The sequence below is a fragment of the Mus caroli genome, chromosome 17, assembly GCF_900094665.2.
Source record: "Mus caroli chromosome 17, CAROLI_EIJ_v1.1, whole genome shotgun sequence".
Lineage (NCBI taxonomy): Eukaryota > Metazoa > Chordata > Mammalia > Rodentia > Muridae > Mus > Mus caroli.
Genome location: NC_034586.1, coordinates 39,763,126 through 39,776,186, shown reverse-complemented (window position 1 = coordinate 39,776,186; position 13,061 = coordinate 39,763,126). Strand labels below are relative to the sequence as shown.

General features: G+C 44.7%; 1 protein-coding gene across 1 annotated transcript in view; it reads right to left on the bottom strand.

Annotated features, from left to right (window-relative positions):
• Tnfrsf21 (TNF receptor superfamily member 21) overlaps positions 1–13,061 on the bottom strand; it is a 72,358-nt gene that overhangs the window by 58,584 nt on the left and 713 nt on the right. The gene's annotated exons all lie outside the window — the stretch shown is intronic.

The following is a 13,061-nucleotide window of genomic DNA, read 5'->3' as shown; positions in this document are numbered from 1 at the left end:
AGGAAGCAGGGACTGTTTTTAAAGCTGGTGACTATAGAGAATGCCAGAGCCAGAATGTGCTGACTGTAGGAACAGAAGGAGGCAAGCTCAGGGGACACTGGAGAGGAAAAAAACAGGGAAGATTTTACCTAGGAGCTGTTTTCTCTGAAACCCGCAATGCAGAAGAGAAAGTGCATACAGCAATCAGTCTCTGGACCACAGCCCCGTCTCCCTCCAACACAGTAGTTATTTCTTTATTCTCTGCTTACTGAGAGATGCCAATAGGATGCCCAGTGAGTAATAAGTGAAGTAGTATCACACAGAAAACAGTAGATGATGGAAGGATGCAACTTCATGCTGACTGGGCATGTCCGGAAGAGCATACAACCCAGGCCAGTGCAGCAACTGAAGCTTCAAAGTATAAGGAAAAAACCATTTAAGCCTAGAATGTAGCACATACGCCTTGCTCGCCCAGGTACCTGCTGGCTGCCATCCTGTGATACTAAGGAATATAGATGTGGTCTCTTCCCATGGATCCCATCACAAAGTAGGAAAGCTCACAGCCAGGGTGATTAGGGTCTTCTGGGTGGTGATGCAATGACAGGGGGTGGAGGCTCTGAGAGGGTGCCACCAAGATGGAGACCAGTGGTCAGAACACACAAGGTTTTTATATTCAGCTTGCTACTTTCAGTTCTACCTCAATCTCTGGGATGAGGAGAGGGGTTGAAGGTTAAGTTAAGTCACCAATGGCTAATGATGTAGTAAATTGTGCCTATGAAATGGCACCTCCATAAAACCCTGAAAGGACAAGGTTCAGAGAGCTCACAGTGTCCAAGGCAGACACAGTAGCTCCCCAGCTCCACGGTGCTCCTTATATGGCTGCCCTAAGCATGCCTTCCTCTGCATGCTTTATCATGGGCCTCCTTTATGTAGAAGAGAGCGATATTCAGAAAGTGTTTCCCTGAGATATGTGAGGCCATGCTTACAAGTTAACTGAACCCCCTGAGAGCCATAGGAACTCTGACTTACAGTCAGACAACAGAAAGCACAGGTTATAACCTGACTTTTACTCTTGATACCTGACGTTCGTTAGAGTCCGTCTTGTGGAATCTAGCCTTCCAACCGGTAGCTATCTTGAAGCAAATAGGGTCGGGTGTGAATTGAAGATACCCTGTGAGTGTCAGCTGGTGAATCTGGTTTCTGGGCTGAAGAAAATTACATATTTTTTCTATCTTTCTAACCTGGGAAAGAGCCAACGTCCAAGCCTCTACCTCCTCACTTGTAAAATGGACACAGCAATAATAACTGCCATTCTAAGTTGTTTTGATAATTAGTTACACAGAAGGAGTATGGAGAACATGTCTGACATGATAATTGCTGGATGAATACCAGTTTGGGAAATTATCACCCCACCAATTTATGATTTTACCAGACTTTAAGTTTATTACCTGTGACTAGACAATGTTTTAAAACATTTCAATTATATCTTAAGTATAAATTTGAGAAATGTTTCCTTTTTGTTTTGTTTTGTTTTGTTTGTTGTTGTTTTGTTTGTTTGTTTTGTTTGGTCATGCTGCAATTAAATCCAAGGTTGTGTGTGTGCTAGGCAGGTTACATTTCCAGCCCCCAAACTCTAGACTTTTTTGTTTAAAGGTGTACCCAACTCCAGCACAGTGGCATACACTGTAGTCCCAGCACTCTGGGGACAAAGGCATGAGGAATATCCCAAGTTCAGGGCCAACTTGAGGTATGCAGTGAGTTCAAAGCCAGCTTGGTGTACTTAGTGAGTTCAAGGCCAGATGGATATACATAGTGTATTCAAAGTGAGGCAGGGATCCACACCAAAACTGGCTCAGAACAAGCAAACAAGAAAAGAACTGCCAGCTGGGTACACGCCTATGTGCCTAGTGGTACTTGCCTATCTACATGGTGGTCCATGCTTATGACCCCAGAATTTAGGATGGAAAGACGGGAACATCACAAAATCCAAGGCCAGCTTGTACTAGACACTGATTTCCTATTCAAGCTGATTTCCATAGGGATATTCTTTCTCAAACACCAAAAATTTGGTTATTTCTTTTATTTAATTTAATAAAAGATTATAATCCTGAAACTCACTTCCCCGAACACAGAACACACTGTAGAAGTTTTGTTTTAAAGCAGACGTCAAGATAAAGACAGGAGAAAGCAAACCTACTTTTCACGCTATATTAAAAACAAACAAGCAAACACTTGGGATTCTGGGGATGTGGCTGGCTCAGCTATTTGAGTGCCTGCCTGGTGAGTTCCGAGACCAGCACACACCATAATCCCAGCACTTAAAACGGAGGCAGCTCAAGGTTAGCCGTGGGTCAGCCTAGTCAACCAGAGACACTATCTCAAAGTAAGTTAATTAATTAAAATGAAATAAACCTTGGCTTATAACAAAAAAATAATAAAATAGAAAGGATTTATAATTAGTAATCTCACTTTAGATGCCCAGAGCACAATTAAGTAAGGGTTTTCCAAAGTGAGTTGCCCCAATTTGCTCTCACACAATATTAATGCCCTGATCTAAAAGCAGGCTGGACTCTATCGCCGTCTATTTTTGTATAGCCTATAGGCCTACAACAGTTTTATAGTCTGATAGCTGTGAAGTGAGGAGGATGAATGAGTAGTAATCTAGCACCTGTGAAAACTGTGTGAAACTCAAATTTCATTATCCACATATAAAGTTTTATTGAAACACAGCCAGACTCACTCTTCGAGACATTGCCTGCACATGTCTTGCACAAAGGTGGAATTAAGTAGTTACCACAGATATCATAAGATAATCGTACTGCCTAGCACTTTACAGAAAAAGTCTCTGATGCCCTAGTCTAGAGTTCAGAAAATACTCCATATATCTTCTGGATGGGTACAATTAATATATCAACTATCACCTGTCCCAGAGACTCCACGGAAGAACAGCCTGAAATGGTGAATCAGCTGGGCCCAGCACTCCCCTGTGTGTTTACCCACAGAATCCATTACACACACACACACACACACACACACACATATATCCTTCAGAACACACCAAGGGGATTCCCACCACATATACGACACCAATATCCAGAAATATCAACAAGTCAACCAATAACATTATAAAATTCAAAGCAATCAGGATTCTTTATAACTACCTGTCAAAGGATGAATTTCTAACAAAATGGGGGAAAAAAAGAATATTCTCAGACCCAGAAAGGAAAAGGTTTAATAACACAATCCTATTTTTTATGATATTATAGTAGAGTCCAGTATTGGTGCAATGGATCATTGGGCAATGGGGCTTAACACTGAGCCTGACGGGTAGAGAATTCTATCCCCAGGACCCATAGACTCCATAAATTGTCTCTGACCTCCACGCACTGTGACACAGAGATGCCCACGTGCACACAAACAAAGTAAATACGTAAACATGATCATAAAAAGTCAATAGGATGTAAAGCAATGCCCTTACAGCTAGTAAGAACCTATAACCAGAATGATAAATAGAATTAATAAAAATAAGATTAGCATAACTTCTACTCGCTAGTGAGACCATGAGTCATTAAAAGTCAAGCATCGTGCAAGTATGTTTATTATGCCCCTAGAAATGACTAAACTGTCACAGAGACCACCAAAGGTCCTTACATCGCTGAATTAAAAAGAAGATAAGTAATTTGAAATGAGAAAGTCCAGTCCCGGCAGATTCATGGACTAGAAAGCACATTTATAGGTGGCTGGTGGCATGCTGAATTGATTGTCTTCCTAAAAAACAATCTGGCAATCTGCAGCGAACGCCATAAAAACCACTCATTCGTTTCCTCTGACCTGGCAATGCCACTTTGGGGAATGCAATCAGAGGAAACAACCTAAAGGGGGAACAGAGCATTGCTCTACACACAGATGTCTGTGCTGCTGGATGCTGCGGAGGAAGGACGGCAGCCCAAATGCCTGGTGACGGTCGCGATGGCTCAGTGCGCTTCGGACCTGCAGAGAGTCAGCTATTTTAAAATGGCAAAATCAAGGCCCAAGCCAATGTTCATCACCAACACTTCAAACTTAACTCACTACACATCAGAAATTTAGGGTTCTAATCCTACCTGCCACGCCCCCAGCCCATCCTTCCAATCACAGTCTTCAATTTAGGAACCTAGGAGCCCGCCTCCTTTGACACCACTTGCCCCCTCCCATCTCACCACCAGTAAATTCTAGAAAATTCATCTTCACTGTCACTACCCCAGGACTGTGCTCTCCACCCTGTGGAAGCAGCGGACCTCCAGCTTCCATCCCCCAGCAGGCTTCGGGAGCGATCTGAGAGCTGAGTACAACTCAGAGGTAGAGCACTTGCTCAGTATGTGAAAGCCCTAGGTTCCATCCTCAGTATGAAAAGCAGGTTTGTTTGTTTGTTTGTTTGTTTGTTTGTTTTTCCTTATTGATTGTGGCCTGATACCCAAAAGCAAGCAGTTAGCCAACACAAACTGTACTCAATGCAAGGAGGCTCGTGCGAGAGGGAGAGAAAGTTGGGTAAGTCATGCGGTGGGGAGGATCTGGGAGGCGCTTCAGGAGCAATGGAATCAAAATACACTAAATGGAATTCTCTAAGGATTAATTAAAACTTCTTTTTTCAGTGTTGGCAGGTGGGAGTGAAGCTCAGTGGCTAAGCACTTGCTGGTCTTCCAGGGGACTGCATTTGGTTCCCAGAACCCATATTAGTGTCTCAAGACTGCCAGGAACTTTCTGGAGATGTGAGATCTGGAGATACACAAGGTTTTTTTTTTTTTTTTTTTTTTTTTTTTAATGTTTCAAGCCATGTTATTACCCTGCTTCTCCTGCACTGAATGACATCTTCACTGTTTCAAGGGTCCCACGACACACAGTCCCACTGCCTCTTCCCAGTCATAGTGGTCAGAGATGAAGACACAGACTCTGTCCTCCACTGGGGCTATTCTACATACCGGCCCCTTCCACTGAAATCCACTCCCTTCTGCTTTATGACGATTACCATGAAACATCACGTTTTCTGGGAACTCCAAGGGAAGACTACAGATAACCTGTAGTCACTTCTATAGACCCACACCCTTGCCATGCCTGCTACTTAATAGATAGTCCTTAACGCTTTAGTAAGTTGATGAAAAACACAAATATACCCCTGTAGGAGAAAGGGAAATAATTATGGAAAGAAAAATGGGGCCAAAATAAGCACAAACATACAAGTTGGACTGTTCTGAAAACCTGTCACCTTTGCCTGCAAGTTTCCTTGTCTCGTTCGTACCTTCCTGCCTCTCTGAGTCCTTGCTGAGCAGAGCTAGCTAGCCATGTCTGCAGTGAAATCAGACAGTGGTCTTGTCACAAAGGTTTTTGGGAGACCAGACTCCAATCTCTGTTCTGGGACTAATACATCATTTCCTTCCAGCTTTTGGCTTTCTCTGGTCTGCTAAGGCTACAAACTGGGATTTCAACAGATCTCAAAGCTCATTTAATTAGCGTAGCTCCCTACCCTTCCAACAGTGTAGTAGATGGGAATCAAAAAAAAAGAGACCTACGCCTGGTCAATGGACAGAGAATAGAATACCTAGAATACCTTGGAGTGTTAGGTGCTCAATGAGACGGATGTATCTCAGCCCCTCCCCCACAAGGCTCAGGGATCTCAAAGAAGAGGAGAAAACTTGTAAGATCCAAAAGGATCGTTTGATTATAGTGAAACAGTATTTGCTAGAAATGTCAGGTCCCTGCACACATGAAGTGTGCATGGTTGGGACTGCATGCACAAGACCTGTATAAGACCAAGCCAGTCAAAAGCCTGCGTGGGCAGGAGATGGAGCCATAAATTCTCACCCCTAGCTGAGCAGCCGTTAGGAATTGATGGCTGTTTGTGGAGGAAGACTCCATTTTCTTTGGGGATGGGGCTCCTGGCAGGCTGTCCATGCCTCAGTAGATAGTCCTACACTCACGTACCTACAGGTGCATGGACTTAGTGGGTTTAGAGAAAGAGCACATGAAATTGGAAGGGAAAGGTGATGGGGAGAGGGGGCTGTTGGGAGAAGTTGAAAGGGGAGAGAGTGAAGAGCTGTGGATTTGATCAAAACGTATCATATGCATGTATGAAGCTCTCTCCTTTTTTCTCTAACGGCTTGTTTATGAGGGTGCTCCAGTAACTGTGGCAACCTACCCACTACATTCCTAGCACGAACCACTCAAACCATGGAATGAGAACCGGAATGAAATGTGGACAGATGCTAGTCATTGCTGGTACAAGCTATTAGCTTATCCTATACAAAGAGTCAGGCTGGCAGCAAAGAAGACCCTAGCAGGTCCTCAGGTGCTCAGACTAAAGGAGCAGAAACTAACTACACAGCAGAGTGGAGCCCACACCTCGCTGTTACTCATTAAGCAAATATTTTTCAAAGTGACCCAGGGCTGCAGGAGAGCCAACACGCCCGTTCCCTATTTATAACGTTTCAATTTGCTGGGGTGTCTTTCCATCTCAACCGTGGCACCATGGCTCGTCAGAGTCACACCATAGGAAAATGTTCGCCCAATGTCTCCACGCCCTCCCCTTTCAGCTCCCACACACCGTGCTCACAAGTACCAGTAGTTTTGGCAAACCATTCAGGTACCACTGTGAAACTCAGAGAATAAAACGGGCATGTTCATCTCTTGGGTAAAGCCATTCCCTTTAGAGAAAACAAACGTATGTATGGGAAGTTGAAGTGAGCCATTCTGTTCACTTGTTCCATACTCTCTTGGCAGAGAGAGCTAAGTGTTTGAAACTATGCTGAGCTAGATTTCATCCCTCTCTCCAGAACGTAATAATGGGCAGATATCGGAGCAAAAACTCTATTAAACCTTATTCTGGATTCTGTAAAATGAGACTAAAGCTGTCATGTCTGGGACTTGTAAAATGTACGCTGTAGGGCTTTACAGAAGATATTCAATGCAGTAATGAGAACCATTTCTATAGTATATGAATGAATATATTACATAATACTTTTTATAATATGTAAATTAAATAACATCCCAATATAAGGGGTTAGCAGCCATTTGCTTAGTCCTCCTCCAAAGACCACTAACACAGGAGCTCTACTGACTTCACAGCTGCTCTCTTGAGGCCAGGGCACGTGGACAAGCTCCATGTTCTTGTCTAACTCTATTAAGCCCATGTTCCTTTTCCCTCCAGATTTTGCAAATGGTGCCAAGCAACAGAGCCACTACTGTGATCCTGGTTGCAGAGAGCAAATGGAACACTATATAGGCCTGTCTCATAGCTCTACTAGCCGGGTTCTGATTTGGCTATGTGCTTCTCTTCAATTCTTTTTATTTGTCTTAGACCTGCGACGAGTCATGCATAGTCTGCAACCATTCTGAAGAGAAGATCAAAGGACATGGGGCAGAATCCTGCCAGCTTACCGAGGCCCTGCTGCATCCCACACCTTCCTGAGAGCCCCCTGAGCACAACTTTCCTAACACTACAGACATGTTGCCTCCAACCAGGACACACACGACCCCAACTTCAGCACTCTTCATGAATGTTGATTGCGCATCTGCCTTCTGTCAACAGCCCAGTCATCAAAACCTCTCTCCATAAGCAGAGGCCCCACCCATATTTCTGAACATCTGCCAGTCTCCCTCCAGGTTAATAATCACTGTCCAACCAGGTGGCAGCCTTCAAGCCAATTTAAGATCCTGTTGATTTTTAGGTATTTGACAAATATAAACACTGGAGAAAGCCAGTGTTTATCCACGATCTCGCCTCTATTCCTAAAGAACACGACTCAGCGACCTCTAATGCAGAAGCAACCAAGTCCAGCCTCCTGCTGACACTCAGTGGACCAAGCTGCTCCTACTAATGGCTTCAGTTGTCATTCTGTCCATCCAATATATCTGCATCTCCTGCTCCAAACGGACTCAACTCCAAATGACCACCGGATACCCACCAAAGTCCTGAGTTAATCTGGGCCCTTTTAGTCACAGAAGAGAAGCACCTGAGTTTGCCAAGAAGTTGCTGGTGGTGACCTGGCATTACTGCAATTTGCCAGGCCTGTGCAGGGGGGAAGCAAGCCAACAGAGTATTAGTGCTTTCTGGAAAATAGGCAGAGCTGTTTACGCAAGGAAAAGTCACTCAATTCGTCCTGGCCCTTGAATAGTCTGATGATGCATCTCACCGTTTCCCGTCACCAAAGGAAAAAATAATAATAATAATCGTGAACTTTATGTAAGCCAATTATAGTTTGCCTGCTGGCTGAGTTAGCACAGAGCCAATTTGCAGCTTTTCTACCAAGCCTCCCAAAAAGCTTTGCCTCTCCTCAAGATGGAGTCAAGTGCAAAAGTCAAGATGTGATGTCCCCAAATTCCAAAGAGAAGACACCAGCTACTCACTGGACCCAGCTCTGAAGCCAAACCCACCCCTGACGACTGGGGAAGGCAAACTACCCCGCCCAATATGGCATTAACTATGGTTGCTTTATCTAATTGGTAGACATTGTCCAAATGTATAAATAGTCAGCGGACCTGTGCCCGTGTAACTACAGAGGTTTTTTTTTTTTCATACTAAGTATACATCTTATTTGAAAAGAATATTTTTCTTGTAGATTCATCTTAATTGCTTAGTTGTCCTGGAGGCTCTGTCTGTCTGTCTGTGACTAAATCTTGAGAGCCAGAGATATACAGTAAGTCCAAATGAGAAAGCCTGACCCTACTCTAAACTTTGTGGGGATAACTTATGGGTTAAAAATCAGGAGTTGTTCAATCCAGGAGAAGATCTGGGTCACTTGTTCCTCCTCATTAACAACTTCCCATAAGTCAACTAGCATACATCATTCCAAGATTGGAAAGTTTTCCAAAATAGAAGTGTTTTCCTCCTCTGACAGACTTCATATTTTGAAGATGTGAACATCACATCTGTGTCTCTCTCGGGGTCTAGCATGCTCACCCATTGATCCATTGACACCGGCCACTTGTTTTATAAGCCACAGAAACGAGCTTCATGCCAAGCAAGGTTCTAATCCCACTTCATCACTGGGCTTCCACTGCTTAGGATCCCGCCTCTGCACCATGTAGATTTGGTAAAATGAAAAATAGTCACTTCCGCAGTGTAGGCTGTTCTTTCCCTCAGCCAAGCAGTGTGGGGTGTTAGATCAGTAACAGCTTAGGTTCCCTCCCAGCTTCCACAGTCTAAGATGCTACATTAAAGTATATCAAAGGGAGAGAGCCCTCTGTATGCCCGCCAGCTCTGATTTCATATTCTAATTGGATCTGTCACCAAGGCTAGGACTTGAGTGCCCCACCCCACCCCAGATGACCTCACATGTACACTCCTGCCCAGGCAGATAGCCATTTTCTGTGATAGTTGGAAGTCAGAAGGTAGAACTCAGGAGCAGTGGCCAACAGTAACACTTGGGACCCTCTAGGTAAGACGATGTGTCTGATGATGTGTCTGACCATTTCTCACCGGCAAAAGAAAAAAAAAAAAACATAAGGTATTTTTTTCTTTTGGTGACCAGAAATGGTGAGATGCCAACTGCCTAGAAAAGGGATGGCCAGACAGCTGGACAACCTATTGTGTGGAAATCTTTCCCTCCTTCCCTTTCCTCTCGACAGCCAACCTCTCATGTACCAGCCTTGCACGACTCAAATTCATGGCATTATTTTCAATTGCTATTACATATGTGCACATGTGCATAATACATATGCACATGTGTTATATTCACATACATATACATGTGTGTGCATATGTTTGTATTTATGTGTACATATTGTACACACACATATATATTCCTTAGTAACCCATATTTCTAATTTTTTTGACTAGGGCTGAGGCCCTATGAGGTTACCCGCTTCTGTGTTAGCCTGTCTACTGGTGTTATCCCTGTTCAGATCCTGCTTAGACAGCCATGCTGTTGAAACTTCATGAGTTTCCCTGACATTTCCAGGAGACACGATCTCACAGCAACTTCTGTTCTTCTGGCTTCTAGAATCTTTCCACTCCTTCTTCTGCTATGCCTTCTTCCCTGTGCCTTCAGGGCAGGAATTCTCAGTCCGTGGATAACAGCAGTTTCCAAAGCTCCAAATCCAATGTCTTTACCAAGGAGGTTGCTTTCCTCCCTTGACCAGCCCTTGCAATCAGTCTATCTGTATAGTCAAACCAAGCTCCCTAAAGGCAAGAGGCACCTCTGACTGCATCTAGCATTGCAGTAAGCAAGTCCTTCTAGGACAATCCCTAAACCACTACCGATCTAAATGTCTCATTTAAAGAACTTTGGCCTGGAACGTGTATGCTGCGTTTCAGTTTGTGAGTAACTTCCAAACATGACACGGTCACTTCAACACATCAGCAACAGAAATGCAAGCAGCTAGACTGACTCACTCCAAAGGTCCTTGTGAACTTCTCACTTATATTCCCCAATTAATCAAGCCACCGTCTCAGCTACCTGCCAGCAATCCTTCTCTGTCCTTATACTCATCAAACAACTTGAAGTTGTAAAACGGGCAGTGTGGTACCCGGGTGAGAGAGAGTAGGAGCCAAGGAGTTCCAGCCCAGAGTCACCACATACTACAACAGACCAGTAAGATTCTTGGAGACTATTCTCTCATCCATAGAATGGAGGTGACACCTGTTTGACAAGGATGGTGGGATATTATGTGTAAATTAGCTCGCTGCTCTTTTGACAAGTTCATACAATAGGCATACATATCAGAGCCTATAGTAAGCTCATCATGCTAATAGAAAAAAAAAAAGAGCCACTAAAAACAACAAAGACTGCTATGGAAAAAAAAAATGAGAGAAGGGTAATTGGAAGCCATCCTTATTTCTTTATCTAACCACCCTGTATATACATAGCATTAACCTTCGTGTATCCCCCCATTATTCTTCTAGGTACCTCACACCTTGTTTACTTGAGCTGTCCTACCTGGTGTCTCCGGTTAATGCGGCCAAGATTACCAATGGGACCAATTCTCCTGAGAACAGTCACCAGATCACTGTTGTATACAGAAACAGGGCCCGTCCTGATGACTGGACCGTCCAAAGTGGGGATGGAGAGGGTCATCGCATAGCTCCTGATGGTTCTTGGCTTATCCCCACACTCCAGGATAGTCAGCTCATCCTCCTCCTACTCCATCAATTTAAAGAAAGCCCTTTTGCCATAGTTACCAGGAAATCAAGGGACCCTGTAGCATCGTCACCTTGAGATTGTCTCTAAAAGACCCTTCATAAACTTCATCAAACTGTCAGACTTCCACTGTCAGGTCATCGGTTACAAATCTGGGTGCAATCTGTGGGTACATTGAGTTTGATCATTTAATAAAAAGAGCTAGGCCCTTTCTTGGTTAGTTAAAGCATATGTTTTTACTATACTGAGACCTTCAAGGACCTATATCAGGCTAAAAGATAAAAAAAGAATTCCAAATTACGACTATACATTGAGCAGTAACTTTAGATTGGATGTGAGTGGACTGATCTATAAGGATTGTATCTGTGTGGAGCAGGGACACACAGCAGTATATGTGCTCATCACTGAAGCAGGTCTAAGACCTTTGGAGGGAACTCAGCAAGGGACCTAACTCAGGTCATTAGGATCAGTGCTTCCATGAACTCGCTCAATCTAAGACTGTCAACTCAAGTCCACGGTCCCAAAGACTCTCTGATTGTTTACTATCCACACTTGTTTAAAGGACTTGGACTTTGCCGTTGTTATAAAAAAAAGACAGAAAAGAGTCTGTCAAGGGTTCACTGAGATTTACCTCATAAATGCTAAGAACAACAAACTTTCTTTAGCCTCCTCTCTTTCTCTCTCTCTCTCTCTCTCTCTCTCTCTCTCTCTCTCTCTCTCTCTCTCTCTCTGTGTCTCTCTCTCTCTCTCCCTACCTAAACACACACACACAGAGAAAGAGAGTCAGAGAGAGAGAGAGAGAGAGAGAGAGGGAGGGAGGGAGAGAGAGTCAGAGAGAGACAGAGAGAACCAGAGTGTCTGTAGAATGAATTCCCAGGCCATAGCAACTGTCATGCCTTGGGATGGAAGCAGTAGATCTTGGCTGGCCAGGCAGTAAGCCCTTTAGGGAAAGGAGACAAGAGGCCTGCCTTCCCTTACACAGCCCAACCATGAAAACAAGCTCTTTTTTGTTTTTGTTTAGTTTTTAGCTAACAACCTTCATCCTCCCTGCAGGGATGAAAGACATGATTGGTTTATGGTGTCTCAAGGGTTTGAATTCAAATTTTCTTCCACCTAATTCCCCACTTGGCCCCAATATTGGAAATAAAGGGCCAGCTGGGGGTAAGTTTTGGATAAGGGATGATGTCAGGCTTTGATCAGATAAAGTGATGGAGGATTGCGATCCGGGCACGCCCCAGATTTGGGTGCTGAGAGAGCCTGCATCATCTTGCTTGGTGACATGTCTAAACACAGAAAAGGAGAAATAAGAAAAGGATGGGAAAAATTAATCCCCTTTATGTAGCTCTTTCCCCTCCCCCTCGACTGAGAGCCACAGCGCCGGTTGGCTCCAAGCCTGTGCTTTAGAGGCGCCTGGGTCTCTGGGTCCTTCTTCTTTTCCTCCCCCTCCCACCCCACCCCCACCACCCACCCCCGGCTCCTTCTTCTTCTTCTTCTTTTGGCGTGCAGAAATCAGGACCCATCTGAGCCAAGAGGGAGGAGAGAAGCAAGGAAGCTGAAGCAAGGGGTGGCCTGCGCCCTACTCCGGAATGCCTCGCGCGCGGAAGCATGCAGCGGTTGCTCGCGTCCGGAGCGCACCGGTCCGGCTGTCTCCACTGCGGTAGCATCCGGACATGACATTGCAGTAGCGACAAAGGAGCGGCCACAACCGGCAGCTGGCTACTGACAGGACTACTCGGGCCTCGCACCGCACCGAGGGTCTGGCAGCGAATGATATTGGGGTGAGGCTGGGTATTGGGGTGCGAGATAGGCCGAGTCGGGGGCAAAAACCCTGAAATGCGCAGAACCTCGAGGCGGACACCTCTCGCGCCTCCTTCAAGCAGCCAGGTTGCAAGAAAAATAATTAACACTCACTAGCCTTAGCTCTCTCTCTCTCTCTCTCTCTCTCTCTCTCTCTCTCTCTCTCTCTCTCTC